The sequence below is a fragment of the Penaeus chinensis genome, chromosome 37, assembly GCF_019202785.1.
Source record: "Penaeus chinensis breed Huanghai No. 1 chromosome 37, ASM1920278v2, whole genome shotgun sequence".
NCBI lineage: Eukaryota > Metazoa > Arthropoda > Malacostraca > Decapoda > Penaeidae > Penaeus > Penaeus chinensis.
Window position 1 is genome coordinate 23,768,060 of NC_061855.1, and position 7,500 is coordinate 23,775,559.

A 7,500-nucleotide genomic window follows, 5' to 3' on the forward strand; every position below is an offset into this window, starting at 1 on the left:
ATTTGTTATTATATGACAGCCTGTCTGGTCGTGTAGATTAAAAAATAACAATATTTTTTTTCACGAGCAATGTTGCATGCTCACGATAACCGAATACACTAATTACTTCATCAAATACCACACGAAAAAATATAAGACAAAAAAAAAAAAGGTAAACAGTCACGTCCGTCTTCGTGTGTGTCGGGTCGGGTCCAGAGAGCAGAATAGGCGAGGTTCCATATTGTACGTAAGATAAATGAAGGGCAGAGTTTATTCGCAAAAAAAAAGAAAAAAAAAAAAAAGAAAGAAATAAAAGAGAGAAAAGAAACAAACACAGTTCTCGTCTTTGTTTCTTGAGGTAGTTTCTTGTGCAACATGTAATCTTGAGATGTACTAATAATCGGAATGTAAGCTTAGAATTTGCTAATTATTGCAATGTAAACTTAGAATACGTTAATAATAGCAATGCAAGCTTAGAATTTACGAATTATTGCAATATAAACTTAAAATACGCTAATAATAGCAATGTAATCTTAGAACATACTAATAATCGCTATCCTTTCGTCGGTAAAGTAAAGGCCCTTCAACCCCGACTTAAAAGGCCCTTCCGTACTTAATTCCAGTCGCCAGTTTCCGCAGTTCATTCGCGTCCAGTTCGACGTGCTCGCGTTTTGCGTATCCGCCTCAGACGGAAAAGTGAAAGTGTGGCGTTCCTTGGCTGCACCTCCGCCCTCTGCAACAGGCAGGGACGGAGGTCAGGTCAAGGGGGCGGAGCCAGACTACCAACGCAAGGATCTGTAACGACCTCGTTTTCTCTTCCTAACGGCCTAGTTCTATCTCTCGGTCTGTTTCTGTTTGTCTGTCTGCTTGTCTGCCTCTCTCTATCTCTCTCTCTCTCTCTCTCTCCCTCTCTCTCTTTCTCTCTCTCTCTCTCTCTCTCTCTCTCTCTCTCTCTCTCTCTCTCTCTCTCTCTCTCTCTCTCTCTCTCTCTCTCTCTCTCTCTCTAACCTACAAAATGGGTCTATTTTTTTCTGTTTGTTTTCCTTCCATTATCCATTCATGTTCAAATTCTCTTAATGCCGTAGTTAAATTTTCCTTTTTTTCTTTTAACTTATTTTGCTCTTCCTCTGCTTCCGTCTCTATCTCCCACCATTAATTTTTTGTTCTCTCTTTCCACTTTTCTTATCCCTCTTTTTCTCTATCCTCTCTATTCTCCCTCTTCTCTTCTATTTTACTCCATGTTTTTCGCTTATTTTCCATTCCATATTTAGTCCTAAATACTTTATCTCCTTTTGTTCTCTTTCTCTTATCCCCATACATTCTTTCTTACCTTCTTTTATCTCCCTCTTCCTCTTTTTCTCTCTTTCATCTTATTCTTTCTGTTTTTCTCTCTTTCCCTTCCACTTCCTCTCTTTTCTCTTTCTCCCCCTCTTTCCTCTTTCTCTCATCTTCCTTTCCTTTATTCTCTTTTTATTTTTTCTCTTCCTTCATCCCTTTCTTGATCTTTCTTTCTCCCCTTCCTTCCCTTATCCCTCTGCTTCCTTCCTCCCACTTTCCTCTTCCTCTCATTTCCCCTCTACTTCCATCTTTTATTTTATTCGCACCTTCCTCCTCTCCGTTCCTTTATCTTCGTCGCTTCCCTTTCCTCTCTACATGTTCTCTCCCATTTTTCGTATTCCTCGTCTTCCCTCCTATCCCTTCCTTTATCCCCCGGTCTCCTTTTCCCACCTCATCCACCCCTCTTCCTTCTTCGCTCCTTCTTCCTCTCTTTCCAAACGTTACCTCCCTTTTTTCTCTTCTTCCCTCTTTCTCTCTTCTTCCAACCACTCTCTTCCTTTATCCCTCCGTCTCTTTCGTTCCTCTGTTTTCTTCGCATTCCCTTTGTAGATCCACTTGTTCTCTCCCCCTTATTTCTTCTTCTTCCCTCTTTCTTTCATCTTCCCTCTCTTTCCTTCTTTTATCCCTCCGTCCCCTTTCTCCCTTTCTTCCATCCCTCTGTTTTATTCGCTCCTCCTTGCTCTTCCCACACATTCTAACCCTTCCCCCCCCCCCCCTCTTCCCTCTTTCCACATGGTCTCTCCCTCCATCCCCCTCTTCCCACTTCCTTTCACCTCCCCTCTCCTCCCGTCCTTTATCCCCTTTCTCCCTTCCTCTCCCTTCCTCTCCCTTCCTCCCCGACCCAGCCAGCGGCCATGACCAGCAGCTTCTTCGCTATCAGGACGATATGAGTTCACGAGCTCCGACCTTCACCCCCGCCGGTCCTGATTTCTCCCCTTCCTCCTCCTCCTCCGCGCGATATAGGACATTCTTGTGTCCCGTTCTCTCTCTCTCTCTCTCTCTCTCTCTCTCTCTCTCTCTCTCTCTCTCTCTCTCTCTCTCTCTCTCTCTCTCTCTCTCTCTCTCTCTCTCTCTCTCTCTCTCACTCTCTCTCTCGCTCTCTATATCTTTCTCTCTCTCTCTATATATATATATTTATGTATTTATTTATTTATTTATTTATTTATACATATACATATACACACTCAACGTCCCACCCATCCACAGCAACACACACACACACACACACACACACACACACACACACACATATATGTATATGTGTGTGTGTAGTATATGTGTGTGTGTGTGTGTGTGTACACACATAAACATATACATATATATATATATATATATTTGTGTGTGTGTGTGTGTGTGTATGTGTATGTGTGTGTATGTACACGAATATATATATATATATATATATATATATATATATATATATAAATATATATATAAATATATATATAAACATATATATATATATATATATATATATATATATATATATATATATAGAGAGAGAGAGAGAGAGAGAGAGAGAGAGAGAGATTACCTATTCATTTACAGACAGAGAGAAGCAGAGATATGGAAATTAAATACTTTAAAAAGACGTGTTGAGAAAGAGGAAGAGAGAGGCAAGAATGCATAGGTGGATCTTACGACTGCAAATGGCCTGGAAGTGAAGGGAGGCCTCGAGATGGGGCTGAGGCAGTCGCGTGGGTCGAAGATGATTTGAAGAATCCAAGACCCATTTCAAGAAGGTCTTCGTAAAATATGCAGATTATGGAATGAGGAAGACTGCTTTTTATTTTTTTTTAATTTTTTTTGGGGGGGATGGTGAACTCGAAAAAAAATGAAAAACATATGGGTTGTAGGGATGTATATGTGTGTGGGGAGGGGTGAAGATTGCGAAAAAAACAAAAACAAATATATTAAGCAATGATTCCCATCACACACACAAACACGCACACACACACATTCACTTACATTAAAGACACGCACACACACATTCACTTACATTAAAGACACACGGACACACACATTCACTTACATTAAACACACACACACATCCCCCACCCCCCCTCCACGCACCCACAAAAACCCTCGTCGAATCAGGCAAGGAGCCGTTCTTCTCCCAAGGCCGAGGAGATGAAGAACACCTCGGTTCCTTCTTCGTGCCTCGTCCGCGGCCAAAACGAGGGTGGCGGACGACTTCTTGAGAACTTGTGGTCGTCGCGAATGCCGTGTTAAAACCCCCCCTCTTGAGAAGCGCACGCACGCCGGGCCAAGGTCTGGAGCCGTAATGATTTTTAGTGGGAGTTCACACCAGCGTGAAATCAATAGGGTTTTCTTAACAGGTGGGTTTCTTGTGGGTTTTTTTTATCGTGTTGGGATATATGTAGACTGCTTGTTATGACTGAATTTAAGTGTGTAAAGTGGTTTGTTCTTGTTTGAAGTACGAAGAGTGCTTGTTATGACTGAATTTCAGTATGTAAAGTAGTTTGGTTTTGTCTGAAGTACGTAGAGTGCTTGTAATGACTGAATTTCAGTGTGTGGAGGTGCTTATTTACATGTAAAAAAAAAAAAAAAAATCATAGAACGTCGTAATAATACAAGTGGAAACCACGTTTACACATTCAAAGGAACTACAAAAGCAAAGAATGATAAGAGACCACGCACCACTAAATCGCCCGATCATTTACAGTATACCCTCATCTAAATCTGTTCACGAAAATGCAATTGTTCTGTAATTAAAGACTGCCCATTTCCCTTAAAAAAAGAGTTGTTGTTCCGAACCGTTGTACGAATAGCTCCGAATCATGTCCGTGGAAGGAGAAGGAGATCAGAATTAGAAACACAGAGAAGGGAGGAAGAACCTGATCGTAGATACGAAGACGGGAACAACACCAAAAACAAAACAAACAAACAAACAAAAAAAAAAATCAGAGAGAAACAAAACTATTGTGACTGGAACAAAGGTAAAAACAAGAATAAAGAAGAAAAACAGCAAAGAAAAGAAAAACAAAGATAAAAAATCAAAAGAAAATGGAAAAACGCAAGATACGAAGAACAATGATAAAAAAAAAACAAGAAAAGAAGAACGAATATAAGAAAAAAACACGAAAAAACAACACAAGAAAGGAAGAACAAAGATGTAAAAACAAGAAACGAAGACCAAAAATAAATACAAGAAAAGAAGAACACATGTAAAAAAAAGAAAAAAGAAAAATAAAAAAAAGACACCCTCCCCCACAAGAAACAAAGAACAAAGATTAAAAACAAGAAAAAGAAAAAGAAAAGAGAAACCTCCACAAGAAACGGAGAAGAAAGACAAACAAGAAAATAACAAAGATAAAAACAAGAAAAGATCAACCGCAGCAAAAATCAAGATAAATAAAATAAAAGAAAACTACACCACCAATACCAGACCCAAGAACACGCAAAACCAAATTCTTCCATAACGTCATCATCAGACCATCCATGTCATCAGGTGACCATCGTTATATAACATTCCGATTACCGATCCGAGGGACGTCGAAAGCACACAGACTTACGAGCATGAAATCCAGCTCGAAATATATAATGCCAGAGTCAGTGCCATTACCCGGAGGTGCTGACCCTGTGCCACCTTGCGGAATGACTCTTCAGGACAGCTCTTTCAACACCTTCGGGTCCTCCTCCACACTGAAGGGGAGTCATTGTTGGAAGGTTTCAGTTTAGTGTTTCGGGAGATTGGGTTTTCTGAATGGGAATTGTGACGTACAGTTCGTAAGAGCTCGATCGTGCTGGAGTAGTATTCAACAGCCACTAATTGAGAACTAACTGTTTGAAAAAGGAACGAAAAAGCACATAACAGGAAGCAGAGAACACGCAGCTCACGTGCTGTTAATGGCTCGTAAAAAACGCTTCCATCATTTCCAAGCACGAACGAATCTTCCTTTGCTCTGTATGGCGCGCACATAAGCACCAGGAAGTGTCCAGAAAGGAATAAAAATCTCAAGGCCCGAGTGCCCTTTGACATGAGGTCTCGAGGGCAGCAGAGGTCAAGTACTGATGTTCTCATCGCCTCCCCCCGATCTGTGAAGTTGCTGAATCATCTTGCCCGACACATAACATCATGCTGGGTAACGTGGCCTGTCGGCAAGAGAGATGGAGATCGTAAATTACGTTTTTTCCTTCCCATTTTCGCTGTTTTATTTACGTATTATCCTGTCTATGTCTTCAGCGCTTGTATCTGGTACATGAATTATTGGTACGGTCACACTAGTGCTGTTTTAATATCCCAGATGAATACCTCTATTTTCCTATGTATATATGTATATATATACGTATATATATATATATATATATATATATATATATATATATATATATATATATATATATATATATATATGTGTGTGTGTGTGTGTGTGTATGTGTGTGTGTGTGTGTGTGTATGTGTGTGTGTGTGTGTGTGTGTGTGTGTGTGTGTGTGTAAATGTATACATACATATATATATATATATATATATATATATATCGATCAATCAGACATGCATTTCCCCTTTATATTCTGCCATTTCCCCTTTTTATTTTGCATCTGCTTCAGTCAACCATATCTGTCAACAACATTTAAAGCCTTAACTCTGAGTAAAAGAGAATGTATCTGCATCACATATTCCAATGACTTCGAACTATCACAACAACATTTACATCACCATTTCTTCAAAGACTCGAATCCGAAACATTTTTTCTTCAATATTCTGGATGATTCTACAAGTGTCTGGAACCGCAGTGAATGCTCCGGCCCTGATCCCGCTGCCTCCGCCTCCGCCTCCGCCTCCGCCTCCGCCTCCGCCTCCGCCTCCTGCCTCTCACGTAGCGCATCTTTAGGTGTGGGTTGGCGATATCACGCGGCGGACACACATACACGCGCTGATACAGACATGGGTACAAACACACGCACATGCAGACACTGATTTGTACATACATATACACGCGCACAAACACAAACGCAGACAAGGACAAGGACACACACATGTACGCACACACACACACACACACACACACACACACACACACACACACACACACACACACACACACACACACACACACACACACACACGCACATGGATCAATTAATGAACATGTGAATACGTAAACAATTGCAAAGAAATATACATGCAAACATATGATACTAAATAAATATACATTTATACGCAGGAAGTTACGAATACATCTTACCCCCCACCCCCATGTATATGAACCAACTAACTTACAAACACCAATTTACGAAATTAAAAACAATAAAAAAAACATTCACATACATCCTATTACATTCCTTAACCGTGCAATTATAGACCTCATACCGGTATTCAAATGACCACACTGTACACGCAGAATAAACATTATGCAAATCGAATCGTAACACAAAAAGCTATATGGAACAATTACTCTTTCAGCTTCAATGGCTATTATAAGAAGCCTTGTACTCAGGAACAATGGTTATCATCGGTACAATCTGTGTGGTAAAGACGTGTTGTACAATATGTGCGCTTGTGTACGTTTGTGTGCGTTTGTGTACGTTTGTGTACGTTTATTTACTATTTCCTGATGGAAGTTTGGTTTGAATTTGGAGGAGGAGAATTAGAAAAGGAAAATCGAGGACGGCGAAGATAAAAGCAATAAATAAAATTAATAAAGAAGGAAATGGGTAGGAGAGGAAAGACGGAGAGAAATGAATAGAACAGAAAGAGAACAAAGGCAGCGCAAGAAACGAGACAAGTGAGGCTAAGACCAAGGAACATGACGTAAACAAGAACAATAACAAAAGCAAGAAATCATCATCAGCAGCAAAAGCAACAAAAGATAAATAGAGGATGAAAAGAGGTCAATTGAAGAACGAAAATAAGATAATAAAGAATTAAATGACAGAAAAAAAGGCTTAGAATCAGAGTGTAGATTAGAAGAGATGGAAACAATAACAGAACCAAGAACAGGAAACAGAGCATATCAAACATTTCAGACAAGAACAAAAGTAACAACAAGGACAAAAAGAACAAATATAAGAACAAGATCAATGGCATAAAAATAAACAAGAAAGAACAAGAATTACATAAAACAAGAACAATCCCACCAACAACATAAATAAAAAGAATAAGAACAGAAACAAATACACATCAACAAGGAAAGAAATACCCTCAGTAAGCGAATAGT